This window comes from Stenella coeruleoalba (genome assembly GCF_951394435.1).
Source record: "Stenella coeruleoalba genome assembly, chromosome: 7".
Taxonomy (NCBI): domain Eukaryota; kingdom Metazoa; phylum Chordata; class Mammalia; order Artiodactyla; family Delphinidae; genus Stenella; species Stenella coeruleoalba.
Window position 1 is genome coordinate 103,892,419 of NC_137153.1, and position 22,230 is coordinate 103,914,648.

At 42.4% G+C, this 22,230-nt stretch overlaps 1 long non-coding RNA gene across 8 annotated transcripts in view; it reads left to right on the plus strand.

Annotated features, from left to right (window-relative positions):
* Positions 1-22,230, plus strand: part of LOC307188624 — a 301,789-nt gene that overhangs the window by 225,749 nt on the left and 53,810 nt on the right. Inside the window, exon 4 of one of the 8 annotated variants that reach the window (XR_013829020.1) lies at positions 14,125-14,174. The exons of the other annotated variants lie outside the window; for them this stretch is intronic. This is a non-coding gene — a long non-coding RNA (uncharacterized lncRNA). The remainder of the gene's footprint in view (positions 1-14,124; positions 14,175-22,230) is intronic. 8 annotated transcript variants of the gene reach the window in all.

Genomic DNA, 22,230 nt, shown 5'->3' on the forward strand with positions numbered 1-22,230 from the left:
AATATTGGCTCCTGCTAAAAACTGGAAATGCTACCAGATATCTGGGAAGGAAGAGCCCACAAATGTGGAGATTGAGCCAAAGGGAGACAAGCTCATGGCAGTATGAAATTTGGTGACAGGTCCAAAGATACTGTTTGAGAGCAGGAATCTGGAGACACTGATCTTCTGAACAAAAATTCCTGCAGAGTGTATTGGGATCTGTTAAATTTGCATATAAACTTGGGCCTGCCGTAAAACTCAGAAAAAGGGGAAGGAATTGGCGGTGAGGGTGGGTGTCGGGAAGTGGTATGGTGCGGAATGCAGGGGGTGTGTGTGTTCTGTATGGTGTGTGCATGTGTGGTGTGCCTTTATGACGTGTGGTGCATATTGTGTGGTGCATGATGTGTGCATACGTGTGTGTTGTGTGTGCTGTGTGTGTATGTGACCACTACAGTTGAACCTCTTCTGTCTCAGGCACAGTGCTAGGAGATTTACACGATCCCTCACTTCATCCTCACCTCTGCCCTCTGAGGCAGCTAATATTTCTTTTTTACAGATGGGAAAATTGAGGATCAGAGAGGATGAACACTGCCTCAGTCAAAGTTGCAAGATAACTTGAGTGCATAGCTATACCTGTCTGGCCCCTGAACCCATGCTAAATCGTTCAACTCTCATTGCACTTGAAGGCTGAAAACCTGAGGTCTTGTCTCAGCCCAACCCCATAAAGGTCTTGGGACCTTGTACAAATCCTTATGCCCCTCTCTTTTCCCCATCTGCACTGACAGCCACTGTGAAGATAAATGAGATGGTGATGTAAGAGTACTTCATGAACGGGAATAGACTTGGCCGATGGTATTGGACCATTCTGGTTCTACGTTCCAAATAGTCTGGAATTTAGACAGATAGAGAAGATAGATTCTCTGGGGGGCAGAGCTGCGTCACATCTGTGGTTACTAATGATCTCCACTTCAAAATACCATTTAAAAAATGAATCACTGCATAATTGGCGCCTCCGGATGTAGCTCTTCGAAAACTTCATTTGGAAGTACCCAGGTCTTTGTAGCACCCCTCCCCTTTCTGCTCACTGTTTGGCTGCCATATATCTCTGAGAGCAAGCAGAAATCACAGATCCCCCCAAGGAAAGGTCCCGTGTCCAAAGCCAAGCTTGGATTATTACCACTGCCACCTTTGCAGAGATCCCACTGCTGACCGTAACCTAAGTTGGGTCACTCTAGGAATTGGTCTGGATATTCCTTCCGAGTGAATCCATAAGATCATAGATTCTGGAGATGAAAGAGCCATCAAGAGGTAACTCTGGGGGGGGGGGGCTAAATAGAGTGGTGTAAAATGTACCCATTTTATAGTCAAGGAAGCTGAGGTCCCCTTGATCCCACATCGGACTTGGTTTTGGAAGAAGTAGGTGCACACCTTCATTTGATCTGTGGCTGAGGTGGGAATGAAGCAAGCCAGTGTTCTGTGGGGTATGCGCCCGGCTGATTCGGGGAGAAGACTGTGTCCTCTGGTGGGCATAAGCAGTGAGTGGGTAGCAGGGGGCTCTGTAACCTTCCTAGAGCTGCTGAGAACAGACTGCTCCCTCGACCTTTCTCTGCAGTCTCTTTGATGAAAGTGGAAAACTTCTGATTGTTGAATGGAAGCTGTGGGTGTTGAAAAATAAAAAGGCTTTGCTTGAAGTGCAGGTCTTCCTGAAGGCCCGTGGGGCTCAGAAGGGCAGTGGAAAAAAATGTTTGTCTTACAGTTACACGTTTTGCATACAGTACAATGTCCTGGGAGGGAAGGCTGACAAGGGGGAAAAATCACCCTTTTGTTTTTTTTTACTCAGAGCCTTCTGAGCAGTTGAGATTTTGCTTCCCTGGCTGCTTGTGGGCGCAATTCCACTCCTCTCCCTGTGCTACTCCTCCACCCATGAACCATCAATGGTTTCCTAATTCTAACCTCCATTGGCCTGAACTCCTCTCTGCTGTCAAGCTGTGCCGGAAGCTAGCCCGGCCCACCTAGTGGTCCCATCCCTTGTGCTGACTGGCTGCTTTCTCCTCTCTCTCCAGCCACCCCGTGTACAAATGGAAAGAGCTTTTACAGAGTTTCTTGCTCAGTGATTTTCAAATCCTTTCTGGAAGTGAAACTGTACAATGAGTGTAACAGTGCAGGAAAGTGGAGTTCTCTGGCTGAAGCAGAAGCAGGATGACAAGGGCTGAGCACAGACTGCTCATTTACCATTGAATAACCTGGGATCTCTCTAAGATGGAACAAAATTTGGAAACTTGTGATTTAGCTCAAAGCCCTCAATCCTCAAATCAGGAAACAGAGACAAAGGAATGGAAATGACTCGGGGGAGTTTCCTTGGGGAGGGGTAGAGACATACTTAGAAGTCCCTGTGCTCATTCTTATCCCCTCTCTGCTGGTATTCTAGGCACACTCTGGCTTCTTGCCGTGTTCTCCTCACTCTTCCACCGCTTCAGATCCTTCCTGTCCCTCGAGGCCCCTGCCAGCCTGGCTCAATGCTCTAGGAAAGGCTGCCTAGACCTCTCAAGTCCACCAGCATCCTCTCTCCAGAGCCTTCTATCTTCACACCACATAACATTGCATCTCAACATCTACTTGTCTCGACACTGTCGTGAATTTTGCCTTCCACGTAAGATTGAGAGTTCCTGAGGGCAGTCTGCACTTTTCCAGTCTTTTGAGTCCTTGCAGCCCACCCTGCATTACTCGGTGCTGGGCCTACATATGGTCAATCTGCAGTCAATGATTGTGTTGATTTTGTGTTTATGGAAAGAGAAAGTTCTAGAAGGTTGGCTTATACAAAGGAATTGTGTGATTGCATATCTGTCACTTCTCAATGGTCCCCCCTTTCCCTGTCCTTCTCCGGATGGCTCACCCATTGGCTTTGACGTTCCACCATGGCTCCATGAGAGTCACCACCAGCCTCCTTTCAGCCTGTAATTAGTTGCTGAGGTGTGGCTGTGGCACCAGAGACTCAGCGGGCAAACAGAACTAATCTCTCATCCCTTCAAGAAGGAACCCCATTCTGAAAAACTGAAGGGGAACCAGCTGTAGGACCCTCCTCCCCTGCCATTGCTTCCCCATAAGAGGGACTGTGAGATCTCTATCATGTAGACAGACTAGTTGTTCCCAAAGCATGGTCCCTGAACCAGCGATAGCAGAACTTGGCGGCACTGCAAATTCTTGGGCTCCACCCTAGACCTACTGAATCCGAAACTCAGGCTGGGGTTTAGTAATCTGTGTTTTAACCAGCACCCAAGGGAATTCTGATTCCTGAAACCATTTGGAAATCATTGGTTTAGGAAAATAACCTGTCCAGCTTCCAGAAAGAACCTACAAGGGATCATTTGGTCCAGACTCTGGCCTTTGTGCAGGTGAAATTCTGCCCCCTGTTGTGCAGATGAGAATACTAAGGCTCATGAAGAGGTGAGTGTTGGCATGAAGACTTTTTTTTTTAATCCCTTGATTGAGACCTCTTTCTAGCCTCAAATATGGCTATAGGCTGCAAAAATGTTACTGCTTATGCAGATGGAGATATATTTGTCGTATTTACCTAAAGTTCTCTTGTGGTGATCACTGTATGTAGTAGCAAGAAATCTTTTATAAAACTATTGGTGTATGTGAGAGGACAGACTCCCCCAGGGTATCTTCAAGCAATAAACCTTGCAATGAAACTGCTTACTGAGGAGGGAGGGCCCTGTCCCATTAACTGGGGAGGGCTTTGCTTTGCTGAGGCTAAAGAACTTGGAGAGACTGGACACTGGAGTTGGCCAGAGTGACACTTCCTGAGAGCGTCCAGTGATGACAGATACAGTAGGGGAAAGGTTAGGGCAGGGTCAGCAAACTGTGGTCACCGGCCAAATCCAACCCACCACCTATTTTAATAAATACAGTTTTATCAAAACACAGTCATGCACATTTGCTTATGCACGTCTGTGACTCTGTTTGCATTCTAATGGCAGAGTTAAGTAGTTGCAACAGACACCTCATGACCCATAGTCTAAAAATTACTCTCTACTCCTTTACTGGAAAGTTTGCTGATCCCTGGTTTAGTGTATTAAACTCAAAACAGAATAACCAAAGAAGGGATCTGGAGAAAGGAACAGAAATGGGTTTCCTAAGACTCTTCTATAAAATCTTCACTTATGTTTACATTATTAAGTCATGCTTTCATGAGACCTGAGAGTGAGGTATGGCAGAAAACATCTGGGAACCGTGTAGCTAGGTATACTTTTAGTATTGGATATATGTGTGTGTTTATAAATAATATGTAGTAAACATATATATATATATGAATATATACATGAATACACACATGTTACTCCTGCCTACTTTAAAAAGGTTTTGAGGCAACTTAAAATAAATGCACAGATGTATAATAACTGAAGCCATTAAAACAAGGCAAAAGGTAGGAGCCAAGTTATAAAGGTAGAGTGTCAAGTGAATGGCTTAGGAGCCCTGGCTGATGAGCACAATACCCCTGAGTTTCCTGGTAACGAGGGCAAGGAAGAAAGAAAACACACTGGGTTGCATAACTCCTTGATGGTAAAAAGAAGATGAGTTCAAACAGAGAAACGGACCCTTTGTTGCTTGTATAGGTGCTTTGAAATATACAGTCTCTGACTTAGGATAGCTTAACTTACAATTTTTCGACTTGACGATGCTGTGAAAGTAATATGAATTTAGGAGAAAGCTTACATCGAGTTTTGAATTTTGATGTTTTCCTTGGCTGGCAATATGGGTATGATACTTTCTCCTGATACTGGGCAGCAGCAGCCGCAGCTCCCAGTCAGCCACGAGATCACGAGGGGAAATAACCATTCTGTACCCGTACAACAGTCTGTTTTTCACTTACAGTGTAGTTTTCAATAAATACATGAGATGTTCAGCATTTATTATAAAATAGGCTTTGTGTTAGATGATTTAGCCCAGATTTAGGCTAATGTAAGAGTTCTGAGCACATTTAAGGTAAGCTAGGCTAATCTGTGATGTTCTGGAGGTTAGGTATTTTAAATACCTTTTCAACTTTTAAATTATAAAAAGTACTTTCAATTTACAATGGGTTTATCAGAGCATAATTCCATCCTAGGTTGAGGAAGGTCTGTATAACATGTTCTCAAATGACAAATGAATGCAATCTATGAATTTAAATTATGACATTGCAATGACTTAGGATAAAAACCATTTTAACAAATGAGAATACTGGAATATTTAAAAAGAAATGTTTTATGATTTTCAATGAAGCAGAACTAATGATAAATAAATACTAAGGAAGTGAGAGATTCAAGAAAAAAAAAAAGTATCACTTTCCTAGTCTCTAGGGTCTTACAGTAGAGTTGAAGGACTAGAAAAAAATTTTTTTCTTTTTTGCGGTACACGGGCCTCTCACTGTTGTGGCCTCTCCCGTTGCGGAGCACAGGCTCCAGACGCGCAGGCTCAGCGGCCATGGCTCACGGGCCCAGCCGCTCCGCGGCATGTGGGATCCTCCTGGACCGGGGCACGAACCCGCGTCCCCTGCATCAGCAGGCGGACTCTCAACCACTGCGCCACCAGGGAAGCCCCAGACTAGAAAATTCTTAAGTTAGATGGTCCTTAAGAACTCAATTGTCATTCAAAAGAGAGAGGTGAGTTTGCACTTTTTGCAAAGCTGAGGAGAGGTCCTTCCATATCAATAAAAAAAGATATGGGAACGTACAGGATGATGTGTTCTACATCACCCATTGGGTGTTCGGGAGCTTACTATGTGCCGGGCCCTGTCAATATAACAATGAACACGGCAGATGTCATCCCTGCCTTCATGAAGCTTGTAATCGGGTGAGTGAGATGGGCAATTAAATAAGTTATTATAACATGATTGCTATTAACAACAGATGATTCAGGGTGTTATATGTGCACAGTGGGAAGATTCGAGGTCTCCTATCACTCTCTAGGGGACTTCTTTGAGGTGACCTCTTTGACGTCTACATTAGTTTAATGAGTAAACATCCACCCAGACTCTACTAGGTCATTTGACTCTCTTTCTTTTCCACTGTCAAATCTTTCAGCGTCTCTCCTTGCCTGTGGAACCCTGGTTGCGTTTCCTTGCAAGACTTCCCTGACCTTTCCTCAGCCTTCGTTTTCAGCCTCTGATCCCACTTAACCCTTCCCCCCACTCCAGGGGCAGTTTATGTCGATCCTCTGACCTGCTAACCCTTCCCCTGAATCCGTTTCTGTGCAGGCAGCATCCTCACTGCAACATCAAATGCCCTACCTTGCTCCAGCAGTTCTCCTGCTCCGGCAGGTTTTTTTTGTTTTTTTTTAAGCTGCTGTTCAAATGTTGTCTCTTCTCTGAGCTTCCACCCTCAGCGTCCAGTAAGAAATATATCCCTCTTTTCTCTGCAGCATTTCATAGCATACTTATACCCCCAGTCAGTAGTGATGAGAGTAATAATAATTATTTTGTGATTACAACCGCCACCTACATTTAATGAGCACATATTGTACACCATTCACATTACATTAATAATCTCACTTAATTTTTACTGTTATCCCATAAATGCTGTTATTCCCATTTGGCAGATAAGGAAACTTAGGCTTGGATCTGGCATTCTGGCACAGGTCTGCCTAATGGCAGAGCAAATTGCTGTAACCACTAAGGGATTATATTACCTGTACTCTAGGTATCTACCTGGGCTCTGTCCCCCCAGATATACTGTAATCACCTTGAGAACAGAGTATGTCCCTGGAGGAAATGACTTACAAGTGTCCACACCTAGAAGGCACCTAGAAGTACCACACCTAGAAGGCATTATAGTTTAATGTTTAAACTATAATCTACCTAACAAATCCATTTAAAATACATCATATTGGGGAAAACACCGTTTAAAAATTTTTTCTTAAATGAGGTCTAAACATGAGCCTGTCCCAGAAAAGAGATCCCAGGCCTGGTCCCTTCCCCAACCCCTTCCCTCTTGCTGCCTTCCATCCTCCAAATTCCTGTCTCTCTCCCTACGCCAGTCCTTGCCTCTAAGTATATGTGTACACACATGTCTATAAATAGAAGCAGAGGTAAACTCTGACATGTAGAGATGTGTAAGGACATTAGGGTCTTCTTGGAACATACTTGGTGAACGAAGAATTGGAAGAACAGATGTTATTTGGAGAAAAGGAGAAAGAGAAAATGTGGAGAGGGAGAGGCAGAAATCTGGAAACTTTTCAGAGTTCAGGATCTGTTCTTTCGAAAGGAAGAACGGCTCATTTCTGAGATACTCAAACTTTTTTCATGTAAAGTCCAGCCTCTATTCTCTGATTGTGTTAGATTTTCGGATTTCACTGGAGGTGAGGTTGACACTGAAACATGTCCTAAAGTGTTGTTTCCTGATGTTAGCAAAATCAGGAAGTGACCTTTTCTTTTCTCTTGAAAGTGGGCTAACTTTTCTTTTTCTCTATTTCTACGAAATCTGAAGCTTGATGGGTCTCGGTTTTGAAGTAAAAATCTATTTATCCCTGGAGTAAACAATTCCAATTGAACAGGTGCTTTAGCTGTGCGATGCTGCATATTTTCAGTTGCAAAGGGCCAAGCAAAGGAGGAAACATGTGAACCACAACAGAATGCACCAGTTCATTTTTCATGGCTGTTATTTTTACTGGGAAGAACAAAGGAGTCCCAACCTAAACTTGCCTTCTTAACATCAGATTTTCAGCTGTGCAAAGAAAGGGGGTATTGGCAGATGGAAAAATGCCAAAATGTGAGTGCTTGCACAGGACATAATCAACAGAGGGAGACACTAACGCTGTGAAAAGTGGAAAAACAGGTAGTGGAGCACTTTTCTGGGAAATGCATCCCCAGTGAAGTTATGGAGTGTAGGCGTTTGGAGGAGGTTCAGAGAAGTGTCCTGGAAACACAGACCCAACTTCAAATCCCCTTTCCCTTCCTTCTACTCAAAACAAACATTTGTTGAGCACTTGCAGTAAAATGCTTGTAACCTTTGAGAGGCGGGTCTACTTCGTCACCCCAAGTCTCAGTTGTTTTTATTGGTAATGTGACAACAATCATTGTCACTTTTAGGGTGGTTAAAAGATTGATATTGTGTTTAAAACACCTTAGAGGGACTTCCCTCGTGGCACAGAGGTTAAGAAGCCGCCTGTCAGTGCAGGGGACACGGGTTCGATCCCTCGTCTGGGAAGATCCCACATGCCGCGGAGCAACTAAGCCTGTGCACAACTACTGAGCCTGCGCTTCTGCCACAAGAGAAGCCCCCGCTCGCCACAACTAGAGAAAGCCTGCGTGCAGCAATGAAGACCCAACACAGCCAAAACTAAATTAAAGAAAAAATAAAATAAAATAAAACACCTTAGAACACCTCCTGGTACATAGCGGGCAATTGGTTTACATTTGTTGAAAAGATGTGCACTATTCTTCTGCTGACTTGAAGTGTTAGACACCAGTGTAGCTAAATACACCACTGGGTGCGTATCCAGGCAACAGAACTCTTCCTCCATTGTCCCTGGTCAAATCACAAAAGATGTCTATTCTCCCTTTCCTTTCTTCCTCTTTCTCTCCTCCCACGCTCTTTCCCTTTCTTTCCTCATTTGTCCTTGTGCCCTCCTTGGTTTAACTTCTGAGCCGCAATTTTACCAAGTATATTTTTCTCTTTTATTTTCATGTTGTATGTTTTTTGGTTTGTCTCAAATTGTTTATAATGAATATATATTGCTTTTTGTATAGAAGATACTAGAAGCAACCCATAATCCATATCCATAGGGGAGACGGCAAGTAGTACTTGGGATCATGCTGAACATATATTATACAGTTGTTTTCTTTCTAAATATATGTAGTTTCCTATAGGTCATAGGAAATCTGTTATTTCCTTGTCTGTATATCATGTACTATCTTTCACTACCTCTTTCCAGGGAATGTGGAATATATAAGAAATAAAATTAAGTTTCTCCCTCTGAAACCAGCACACAGAGTGGTTGACACAGGCTGTGTGCCCTTTTTCCTTGGTCTTAAAGTTTCTTTCTGGGGTATCCCATTCTGTCCTCAGGTCGGAAAATATAGGCGTAGCTGACATATAGCCGGACAGCCTGAAAATTTTCTACGGGAACTGAGAAAGCATAAGGTATCAGTATAAAGGGCTCATCTGCCAGTTTGGCAAAACCTGAGAAGATGATTCCCACCCCGCTCCCCCACCTTAGAGGACTGGAACCCAGGCGTGGCTTGCAAGATGCTCTTGGTGGCGAGCTCCTCTCGTGAGGTCCTGCCTTTGGTTTCCCTGTGAATGCCCCTTGGAGCATCCAGGTTGAAAAACTTGCCCAGCTCTCCTGGACTTCATGGGACCAGGGGAAACGCCACCCCTGAAACCATATGGCTTTGCCTTTCTTTGCGCTTTTTCTTGCTTTGATGTGATAGACCTTGATAAGTATTTTTGGGAGAGGAAATAAAGCTCAAATGTTAATACATTAAAAACACTGTAGAAGTTGTAGCCCCTGCTGCATTGGGATTAAGAGCTAATTGATTAATTGTAGGTTAACATAAGAGGACCTCATCGCTCTTGTAGAGTTCTCTGGAGAACATCATATTGTTGTGATTAAAGAATTACAAGTAAAAAGTAGAAACAAGGGGAAAATATGCACGGATATTGATTTGATCTGGAAATGAGAGCTTCTTTAGAGTGGCAGAAGTTGGCTGGTTTCCACAGTTATGACCATTCTATGTGATGACCGGTTCTGGTCCTGGGTTCATCGAACTTTAATTATGCATAGGAATTGCCTGAAGATCTTGTTAAAATGTCAATTCTAATTCAGTAGGTCTGGGCTGGTGCTGACTGCATTTCTAAAAAGTTCTGGATAATGCTGGTACTGTCTCTCCAAGGGCCATACTTTGATAGCAAGGATGCATAACCAAACCTACACAGCCACAGAGATCTGCCTCACCTAGAGCACAGCAGAGGAAATACAGCAGACCCAGAGGCGGCACCAAGTGTGTCTCTTCATGGCAGTCCGAGAGCTGTTTCCTCCCTGCCCCCGGCAACACAGGTGTTATCCTTGTAATGAGACTACGCACTTGGGCACAGGGGCCACTCTGGTTTAAAAGCCCCAAGCTCCACTGGAACCAATATCTCTTTTCATAGCTTCTAGGTCCCACATGGTGAGAAGCCCAAATCTATGGCTTTCTACCAGGTATTCATAGCTCATTCATGGTTTCCCAGTCTAAAGGCAGTTTATCAATTAAAGATCATTTTCCCCATTCACAGTGTCATTCCACCGTTGTCAGGGAATAGTGCTTTGAGGTTAATGCATGGTCACTTTCCTGTGGAGAAAGCAAAGGCATTTTGTTAAACCTCTATTCGTACTCCCCAAATTGCTTTTGTTTCTCAAGATCACCATGAAGTCTACAACTATCTGTTTCCCTTGCAGTAAGGGTGGAGTTTGAAGCTTGGCTAGTTTGAAGCAATGATGAGAAGGTACGAGTTGGCATATTTCCCTGAGCTCCCTCTTAGCTACTGAGCTAAGGAGGTACAAGTTGGCATATTTCCCTGAGCTCCTTCTTAGCTACTGAGCTAAGGAGGTACAAGTTGGCGTATTTCCCTGAGCTCCTTCTTAGCTACTGAGCTGGGGACAGAGGATCCAGTAAAGGACTCCAGGGAACATGTTGGGGGGGATGGTGGAGTCTCAAGGTGAACGGAGAATAGAAGTATGAACTGAAAGATGTCTGGTAAGAGTTGCTATATGTCGTGTGTGATATAACCAGCTTATTCTGTAATGTATTGTTTAAACCAGGATGCCTAAGAGGCAAAGGGGGCTCTTCTATTAGTAACGACACTGAATTACACTGGGACAGTAGGTCTAAATGGGCACTGTCCTAGCCAAACCCTAACACATATGGTCACTCTAGATATAATCCATTTTGTTATCACCCCACAAATTCTTCAGTAAAACAATGTGGTTTACCATTGCTTTTGGAGCTGTGTAATACGTGTGGGGGAGAGGAATGTAATGAAGTATGAGTTCAGCTTCCAGGTAATATGCAAAATCAAGAGCCATCCACGGTGATCTGTTCATGTTTGAGTAACACGGATGAGAAAATTCAGAGCCAGACAGGTGAATTTCCAATGTCACCTCATAAGCTGATGACAGAGTTGGGCTTCAAACTCTTGTTTTCTTCATTTCATTTCCCAGTGTTCCACTCTGCCTCTTTGTATTCGTCAGGTTACTACTAGGATATGCAGCAGTAAAGAGTTAGTCCTGAACTATCAGGAACTTAATAAAATCAAAGTTTCTCACTTATGAAGTCTTGTGAGCGACAGATAGCCCTTGTGGCCTCCAAGTGTTGGAGGACTGCACATAGGATACCTATGGGTCAGGCCTGGGAATGGCTTATGTCATTGCTGCCTGCAATTCTACTGGCCAGAACGCAGTCATAGGACCCCAGTCTAAGTAGGACCCCAGGGGAGGCTGAGAGATGTAGCCTTTCCGTGTGTTCTCCATGCACTGTTTCAGAACCATGCTTTAACAGTTGGTGTTAACAATTGCATACTAAACGATATAAATAAGACTGAAGGCCTCATGGGTATAGCAGAGTATCCCCCACCTCCACTCCTGCCCGCCATCGGAGACTGTATTAGTCTGCTCCAGCTGCTGTAACAAAACACCATAGACTAGGTGGCTTAAACAACAGACATTTATTTCTTACATCTATGGAGACTGGGAAGTCCAAGATCAGGGTTCCACCAAGGTTGGGTTCTGATGAGAGTTCCCTTCCTGTATTGCAGATGACTGCCTTCTCGATGTGCCTCACATGGCAGAGCTAAAGAGAGCAAGCTCTCTGTTCTCTTCTTAGAAGAGCACTAATCCCATCATAAGGACCCCACCCTCAGGATCTCATCTAAATCTCATTACCTCCAAAGTCCCCATCTCCAAATAGCATCACACAGAGGGTTAGGACTTCAAACTATGAATTTTGGGAGGACACAAACATTCAGTCCATAACAGAGACCTTCTGCCATTTTCTGCCGAGACCCAGGATACTGTATGGTTGGAAATAGGGATACTTGTGTTCTGGCCCACTTGTGACTCTGGGAACTGGAGTCTCTGGTCATGTGGCTTCTCGATGCATCAGTTTCCTCAAATATTTACCTTCAGAGTTCCTGAAGTAGTGAACATGAAAAAAAAAAGGTGTGGAAAGAGGTGGTGCTTACTGTGCCACAGAGGAGGTGAGGTGGTCTGTTCATCTTTTCATTTAACATGTATTTTGAGCACTAAGTGTGAAACAGTTTCCAAGAAACTAGGAATACAATGGTGATCAACAACAAATTCACTTGCTGCTCAAATCCTTACTTTTTTTTTCTTTTGCCTATTTAAGGACACATACATTATTTTATGATGACAGTTGACCCTTGAACAACCAGCTTTGAACTGCATGGTCCACTTACATGCAGATTTTTAAAGATACTACAGTACTACATGGTCTGCGGCTGGTTGAATCCGAGGATTCAGAAGTGCAAATGTGGAGGAACTGTGGATACTGGAGTGTGGACTACAAGCTGTACTTGGATTTTCAACTGCACAGAGGATTGGCACCTCTAACCCCCCGCACTGTTCAAGGGTTAATGGTATTTGAATCATAGGGGTTGTAGATAGTGCTGTGAAGGAAAGTTACCCAGACACATGAATACCATGATTGGGGTACTCAGTCTCATTTGGGGGAACATAGAATCTTCCTGGAGCAAGCGATATTGATTACAGATCTGAAGGGTAATTTGGAAGTAATCATTAATAATGATGAAAACACTTATTGAGCTCTTACTGTGTGTCAGGTGCTGTTTTACATGCCTTATATGTATGATCTCAATTATCTTACTACCTTGATTCTTCCTCACAACAACTTTATGATCTAGGCATTAATATTAGCCCATTTTCACAGAACAAATTGTAGAAAAGAGGGGTGCATCTTCCAGTAGAAGGGAGCCCCAAATACAAGAGTCCTGTGGTTGGAGAGAACAAGGCAAATGAGTCATCTGAGGAGCTGAAAGAAAGATGAAGTGTTTGGAATCATATTGTGTTACATGCTATCAGGAAAAAGATTTCGCCTCTTCTCATCAAAGCGCAAATGTGTTGGGGGACAGAGGAGAGAAGCAACTGTGAAAGTCTGTGTTTGGGTATCAGATTCAGCTATCGATAAAGTGCACTTACCAGGTAATATGTAGAACTAGACGTAAAAGTGTTGTCTGTATTCTTTATAATGGGACCACAAGAGCTCAGAGAAATCGGGGCTTTTGGAAGATGCAGAAAACCCCAAGACCAGGAGGAGGGAATTTAGGGCTTGCTAGCACTTTTCTTCTTTTGAAGCTGTAAAGTTAGTGGTGGGAGCTACCAAGGTTTTATCAAGAAGAAAGAGTTCGGGGAGGAATTCTTCCACTTGACCTTATTTCAATCTGTTTGTGGATTGGGGACGATAACAATTTTGTGTTACACGGTGGTAACTTATCTAGTCTGGCTCAGCCTGTTTTCACAGCAAGTTAATAGGAAGGACATTTTTTCTTCTCTTCTTAGAAAATGATCAGCTCTTTTTGAAGTTAGAGTGATTTTTTATGCTAGGCAGCATTTTGTTTTCATCGAATTGACTTTGATGTGAAATTTCCTGGCATTTCTTAATTCTGTAGAGGAGGCTTCTCCCTTTGAAATTGAAATGTGTACGTGCATAATTATATGTGCTATTATGTCTCTGACTGATGCATGTGTTCACACATTAACTAGCAAGTATTTATTCAGCACCTACCATATGTTAGATCCAGAGTGCTGCAGTGAACACGTGGGGTTTACGTGTCCACGGAATTGACCATCTGAAAGTGCTTATAGACATTCAGCAAAAAGATATGAAAGTAAATATTTTATTGAATACTAAGAAGAAAACAGATTGCTATGAGACAGAATAACAGGAGGGTCTACCTGAGAATGGATGGTGGGCTGGGTAGCTTCTGCTCACCCCTGTCATCCTTTTTTCTACCCTTCTCCATCTTTCCTGGGAGGCTGACCTGCAGGGACTGCCTTAAAAGGCTCCTCTGCTCCCAGTTGGGGATTGGCCGTTTGGATGGTGGGAGAAGAATGAAGCTGGGGTATTTACTTCCTTTGTTCCTTTCTCTACAGATCCCGCTGCTTAGTTGTGACCCTCTACTGGTGGCCACCAATACTTTAAGGTAGCCTTCTTTTACACTACTCTCTCCAGGTTCTGGTACATGTTCCCTCCCCTCCTGCTTCAGGCCTGAGGGAGGTAATGGAGCCCTACTGTTGCTAGCCATGGGGTGCTGTGTTATCTCCTGTTGGTGTCCCTAAACCCTGTCCATACCTTTGTATAGAGCCCCTTTATCATCATTTTAGCCCACTTGACATATGACACCTGTTTCCTGCCAGGGCCCTGACTGATAGATAACCTAGAGGGTCTTTTTGAGGATGTGGCTTTTAAGTTGAAAACTGGAATGTCAGAAATTGTGGACCAGAAAATTAATGGGAGGAAGTGGGTTTTACAAAGAGGGAAGAGCATGTGTGAAAGCCCTGAGGCCAGACAGAATTTTATGTGTTCAAGGGACATATAGGGGAGAGACACACATGTAAGGAAAAGGAGACGTAGCCCCAAATGAGGCTGGAGAAGTGAACAGGGACAATCAAACATGGCTTTATAGCTGCTATTAGGGAGTTGGGGTGTAATTTGAGTGCAGTGGAAGCCATCGAAGCGGTTTAGGCAGGAGGGTGTAAATATCAGATTTGATTTATTTATCTATCAGTTTGCTTAAGGCCGTTAGTTGACACTTACTCTATGCCAGGAGCTGTGCAGAGTATGGGGGAGAGGGAGGCAGATGTAGAGGCATGAAGACATAGCCCTTCCATCAAATAGCAGCCTACTGGAAGAGTCAGGATGTGGGTATACAGAATGCTAATACAAGACGTGAGTTAACTAGTGTAAGAGGGAGCACCAATGACAGATTGTTTTCAGTGGAGATGAATAGAGAAGACTTCCTGGAGGTGGTAGCATTTGAGTGGGGATTTAAAGGATAGACAGGTGTTAGATATTGATGATGGAAAGGCATTCCAGGGAAAGAGAACTGTATTGGCAGCACTATTCAAAGTAGCTAGTCTGTGTACCAATGACATAAGAAACTTGCGTCCGCATGTAAAGCAATATATTGCTTCCTTCATCAAGAGAGTTTTGCAGTGGGCCATCTGGCATTTACAGGTAGAGGTGGAGGGGCAGAGAGAGAAAGAAGAGTTTGGTAAAGTGGGCTGTAGCCAGATCACAGAAGGATGCAAATAGCAGGGTAAAGGGTTGGGATTTCAGGCTGTGGGCAGTGGTAGGACAGACACTGGACATTTTTGAGAAGAAGGGTAAATTTAGAGCTGTGTTTAGAAACATAATCCAGCAGGACAAGGCTGGATAGCTCCAAGGGGGAAAGTGTGAGGCAGTGATTAGAAAATCACTGTGGAGATTCAGTTCTCTCTCGTGTGGTTTCGTTAATTTATTTTTTTCTTTTAATTGAAGTATAGTTGATTTATAATGTTGTGTTAATTTCTGCTGTACAGCAGAGTGACTCAGTTATACATTCTTTTTATATTCTTTTTCATTACGGTTTATCTCAGGACATCGAATATGGTTCCCTGTGCTATATAGTAAGACCTTGTTGTTTATCCATCCTATATATAATAGTTTGCACCTACTAACCCCAAACTCCCAGTCCATCCCTTCCCCACCCCGCTCCCTGCTTCGCAACCACAAGTCTATTCCCTACGTCCATGAGTCTGTTTCTGCTTTTTAGATAGGTTCATTTTTGTCATATTTTAGATTCCACATTTAAGTGATATCATATGGTATTTGTCTTTCTCTGACTTACTTCACTTAGTATGATAATCTCTAGTTGCATCCATGTTGCTGCAAATGGCATTATTTCGTTCTTTTTTATGGTTGAGTAATATTCCATTGTATATATGTGCCACATCTTCTTTATCCATTCATCCGTCAATGGACATTTAGGTTGCTTCCATGTCTTGGCTATTGTGAATAGTGCTGCTGTGAACAGAGGGGCGCGTGTATCTTTTTGAATTATAGTTTTGTCAGGATATATGCCCGGGAGTGGGATTGCTGGATCATATGGTAATTCTATTTTTTGTCTTCAGAGGAACCTCCACACTGTTTTCCACTGTGGCTGCACCAACTTACATTCCCACCAACATTGTAGAAGGGTTCCCTTTTCTCCACACCTTCTCTAGCATTTGTTATTTGTAGAGTTTTTAACGGTGGCCATTCTGACTGGTGTGATATGGTACCTCATTGTAGTTTTGATTTACATTTCTCTAATAAATAGCAATGTTGAGCATCTGTTCATGTGCCTATTGGCCGTCTGTATGTCTTCTTTGGAGAAATGTCTGTTTGGGTCTTCTGCCCATTTTTTGATTGGGTTGTTTTTGTTGTTGTTGTTAAGTTGTATGAGCTGTTCGTATATTTTGGAAATTAACACATTGTCAGTTGCATCATTTGCAAATATTTTATCCCATTCCATAGGTTGTCTTTGAGTTTTGTTTATGGCTTCCTTTGCTGTTCAAAAGCTTGTAAGTTTGATTAGGTCCCATTTGTTTATTTTTGTTTTTATTTCTATTGCCTTGGGAGACTGACCTAAGAAAACATTGGTGTGATATTTGTCAGAGAATGTTTTGCCTATGTTTTCTTCTAGGAGTTTTATGGTGCCATGTCTTATATTTAAGTCTTTAAGCCATTTTCAGTTTATTTTTGTGCATGATGTGAGGGTGTGTTCTAACTTCCTTGATTTACATGCAGCTGTCCAACTTCCCCAGCACCACTTGCTGAAGAGACGTTTTTCCATTTTATATTCTTGCCTCCTTTGTCAAAGATTAATTGACCATAGGTGTGTGGATTTATTTCTGGGTCCTCTATTCTTTTCCATTGATCCATATGTCTGTTTTTGTGCCAATACCAAGCTGCTTTGATTATTGTAGCTTTGTAGTATTATCTGAAGTCTGGGAGGGTTATGCCTCCTGCTTTATTCTTTTTTCTCAGGATTGCTTTGGCAATTCTGGGTCTTTTATGGTTTCATATAAAGTTTAGGATTATTTGTTCCAGCTCTGTGAAAAATGTCATGGGTAATTTAATAGGGATCACATTAAATCTGTATATCGTTTTGGGTAGTATGGCCATTTTAACAATATTAATTCTTCCAGTCCAAGAGCATGGGATATCTTTCCATTTCTTTGGATCATCTTTAATTTCCTTTATTAATGTTTTATAGTTCTCAGCATATCTGTCTTTCACCTCCTTGGTCAGGTTTATTCCTATTTTATTTTATTTTTTTGGTGCGATTTTCAAAGGAATTTCTTTTTTACATTCTCTTTCTGATATTTCATTGTTAGTGTAAAGAAATGCAACCAATATCTGTATGTTAATCTTCTATACTGCTACCTTGCTGAATTCATTTATCAGGTTTTATTAACTTAATAATAGTTGTTTTATCTTTGAAATGTTGGCCGTGGTCTAAAATATAGTGTTATTTACTTCGTCCCTTTCCATGCTAATTTTTGATATTCTGGAACAAAGTGAGGTGTCCTCACTGAAATAAAACGAGAGTTTTGAGGGCAAAAGTGAATTGCAGTCTGCTAATTTTTGTCTTGTTGATTTGGTGGAGAAGAGGAGGGTATAGCTCTCTATTCTGTAACCTGTGTGAACTTAGGCACACTGCAGATTTGTCCTAGGACCCATCATTTCCTGGGCAATGTCAAAGAATTATGCAGAGCAACTTGGTGAATTACCAGCACACTGTTTATTTGTAGATAAAAGAGATCAATCATTTTAATTAACAAAGGTCTCAAATAGGATTTATAGAAGAGAAGAAGAGAGGGCAGACAAAAAACTGCAGGTAGTCTAGGAAAAGTGAACTCAGGGGCACATTTTCTGGGTAAACTGATAAGCGAGCATCAAGCAAATAGTTCAGTGTGGAGTGTATCCTTGAAGAGACTGGGTAGGGGTGACAAAGAAAACCATTGCTGTTACTTATGGATTCTCCGGAAGATCTGGAGAGTTTAGCTATGGAACATACATGACAGACTGGGTGACTGTGAATTTGGAGTGGTTCAGAGTGCTTCTGAGCAGAGGGAGTAGCATTTAGGAAAGCCCTAAGGCTGGGAGAAACCTGGCATAATTGAGAATCTGAAAGACAGCTCTTGTGGCTGGAATAGAGCGAGGGGAGGGAAGCTGTAGCTTCTGCATGGAAGCCCCTCTGTGGGTCCTGGAATCAGCTGGTTGTGCCAACATCAGGGTGTTGCTGCCTCATCATTACTATGGTCCACATCATCACAACTGCCATTTGGGGGGCTCTTACTATGTCAGGCCCAGCGGTAGGTACTTTCCATACATTATCCTATATGAACTTCCCTCAAACCCCAGGAGACTGGCATTGTTCTCCCCATTTCACCGGTGAAGATACTGAGGTTCACAGAATCCTATGACTTGCCCAGGTCATACAGTTAGTAAGTGGCGGAAAGGGATTAGAAACCAATACCATCTTAATGCACAACCTCAGTCCTTATACTGAATGCATTGTTTCTTGCCACGGTCCTCTCTTCCCCCTCGACTCCAGCACTCAGCAAAGTGCAAATCCTCTGTTTGCTCAGCTGATTATTACTATGATTATCGTTTTGCTCAGCAGATGCCAGGTTTAGGGCAGTGCTTTCCCCCCAAAGGGGCACCCAAATAAGACACTCTGCTTCCTTAAATAGGAATCTATACCCTAGACAGCGAAATAGTATTGAGATAAGCTATTGAATGAATGATGGATCCAAATGAATTGCCCACAAATGACTATTCAAGAACGGGGTGAACTGCTTCTTAAGGTAAGTCCAGCGCCTTTGAGTGTCATCACTTTGGCCATTGGGTGTCCACCCAAAGAGTCCCACAGACCCCGAGTCATGGCTTGTGGGTCGAAATGTTTAAAAACAAATTTACCAATATCCTAACAAACACTTTCTTATAAGAAATAGGATGTAAACATATCTTCTGCTTGCTTGATTGGGAAGATCAAGTGAAACCTCTCATGTGAAAACACTAATGTTCGAATAAATAAATATATTCTGCTTTTTTATTTTAATTAAGCTAGTGGTTCTCAAAATGTGGTCCGGGGACAACTGAGGATCCCTGGAACCCTTTTAGGGTGGCCATGAGGTCAAAGCTATTCTCATGACAATACCAAGATGATTTTGGCCTTTTCCCAGCTCATTCTCTCATCAGTGTAAATGGAGTTTTCCAGAGGATTCATGATGTGTTTTATCTACATCTGAATGAAGAAGCAGATGTGAGAATCCAGCTGTCATCTATTAATTCAGACATGGAAGAGATTTACAAAAATGCAAAACCAATGCCACTCTTCTCAGTACTTTTTTTTACATATTTTTAAAAAAAATATAAAAAATGTCATTTATATTAACATGTAGTGGATTTATTGTTGGCATTTTAAAATAAATTAATAAGTAAAGATTTCTTAAACTTTCTCAGTTTTTATTTCTAAGAATATCTATAAATAAACCTATACCAACTCAAACTTTGGGGTCCTTGATTTTTAAAAAGCTAAGGAGTTTTGAGACCAAGTGACTGAGAGCCACTGACTAAATTAATGTTTAGGACACATTATTAATTCAGTACTGTCTTGTCCCAGGACAATAAAAATAATTTGTAATTAATCTTTAGTAATGCCTTCAAGAAAATGCGAGCAGCAATAATGTAAGGCTTCCTGATGCTTCTGAGGAAGCAAGAGTTAATATACAGAGAATAAGTGCTATTTCATGGAAATATTTAAATCTGGGTACACATTAACCGAAGGGCATGAATTGTAAAATGTAACTAGAACATATTTCCCTAATATTAATCATAATTTCTTTAATAGATGAAAAAACTCTATTAATAGAGGGTACGAAAAGGAAATTTCACCTCTTGGAAATTCAGAGTCTCAGGCTCCTGCCCATAGATGTGTAGTAGCTGTGTTTTGGGTTTTCTTCCTGCAGAGTCTTGAAGGGAGGACCTCACAAACCGAAAGTGGTGCAATTTGCATTGTGACCCTGGTTCTGTCATCAGCTTGCTGCCTGATGTTGGGGAAATGGACCCTGGGCTCCATTTTCCTCATAAAAGTATGGAGAAATCATCTCTCGGGTCCTTCCTTGGAAGTTCCAAATCTGTTTTGAGACATTTGGGACAGAATTATGAGAGGGTGGATAATAGGGCACTTAGGAAGGCAGTCAAGTGATGGCAAAAACCAGGACTTTGGAATTTGATTTAAGAGGGGCAAGTAGGAGCCTGAGAAGAGATCGCAGGGAATCCTGCATCCAAAATTCCTGGAGGAACTGAGGGGGTGGAGTAGGAGGGTATGGGAGCAGGAGTTTATTGGAGAAAAGCATGTCACTTGCAAAGCCCTCGGGGGCACTGGGAGGTCACCTCACTGCTTATGGATGAGTCTGACATGTCATCTTGAAAGGAACAGCTACAGTCTGGCTCAACTTTCTGACTACACAGTAACTCCTTCTATTGGGTTGTGGATTTGAGTCAGTTTCTAATGCAAAAATCATGAAAAGAAGAAATGTGCTGCAAATGTTGGTCACAGTGTTGCAACACGTTGTTATGTGAGTCAGCAGTCCCTTTGCCATGCTTCATGGTGGCATCATGGTCTCTTTCTTGCTGTCTTTGCTAGTTTGTTCCTGAACACTTCTCACCCTCAGCCAATCCTGTCCACTTCAAGTCGTTTAAATCATCATGCTTGCTCTCACCCCAGGCCTTTGCACGTGCTAGTCCTTTGCCTGGGAGTCCCCTTTGCCTAAACTGGCTGGCTGGCTAACTTGCAAGTTATCAGTTTAAATTTCATCTGCGTAGAACCCACTTCTCTGAAGACAAAAGTAAATTTATAGTTTATCCACTTTCATTATTCTTTATCATGGCATCTTGTTTTGGGGCTTCATGACACCTATTGTGTAATTTTTGAGATTGTGTGTTTTTGAAAATTAACTGCCACTTTATTAAATAATATGTATACACAGTTAAAAACAAAAAAAAAACAATGTCAAGGGGCTTCCCTGGTGGTGCAGTGGTTGAGAGTCTGCCTGCCGATGCAGGGGACGCGGGTTCGTGCCCCGGTCCGGGAAGATCCCACATGCCGCGGAGCGGCTGGGCCTGTGAGCCATGGCCGCTGAGCCTGCGCGTCTGGAGCCTGTGTTCCACAACGGGAGAGGCCACAACAGTGAGAGGCCCTCGTACCGCAAAAACAAAACAAAAACAAACAATGTCAAAAGATTTATAATGAAGATAGTAGTGCCTGTTTACTAATCCCTACCTCATTTGGTCCTGCTCACCAGACAAATCACTTTTTAGCTCTTTTTGTTATTTCTTATGGCATATGCCTCTGTATTTCTAGCAAATATGCTTCTATTGTTATCTATTGATTTATCGGTGACAGACTTCCTGCTATAGTAGATGAAAATATAGATCTTTTATACATCTCTTCATTTCTTCTCTCTTCTTCCCTTGATATGCATATCATAATTTTTTTATAAATCAGAATCAGAGTTTATGTTTTTATGATCATGCAAATATTGTCCACTGCAGAGTTTAAGTAGTTTCCTATGATCATTTCTTTTCTTGCACAACTTTGTATTTCTTGAATTCACAGTTGCTTCTTTACCTCCAGTTGGTGTAAATTTTTTTCCTTGTATTTATTCTTTCTTCACCCAGTCCATCAAATCAGTATTTTTTTCCCCTTTTAAATCAGGTTTTGGCAAATTCTTTCTTAGTAAAGGATTACATAGTAAAAATTTTACACTTTTCAGTCTAGACAGTCTCTGTCGCAACGGTTCAACTCAGCTGTTACAGAGGGAGCAGTCATGGGCAATATGTAAATGAATGGGCATGGCTGTGTGCCAATAAAAAGTGGCGGGCAGAATTTGGTCCCTGGGCTGGAGTTTGCCCAGCGCTGTTCTAATTGGTAAAATATATCAGATATTAATGTGTGTCATTTTTAATTTTCCTACAGCCCTTGTCCTGGAGCCCTCCACCCTGTGCTGACCGTACAGCGAGTTCTCTTTGTGTCTTGCCCCGCTGGCATCCTGGAAATTCCCTCCACTGCCTTCTGGTTTTGGACCCCTTATTTCTTGGGTCTCTGCATCTTCCTCTTTTTGCTTCATTCCTTTGCTTAGCGGGAGGATGTTCTCAATTAACTT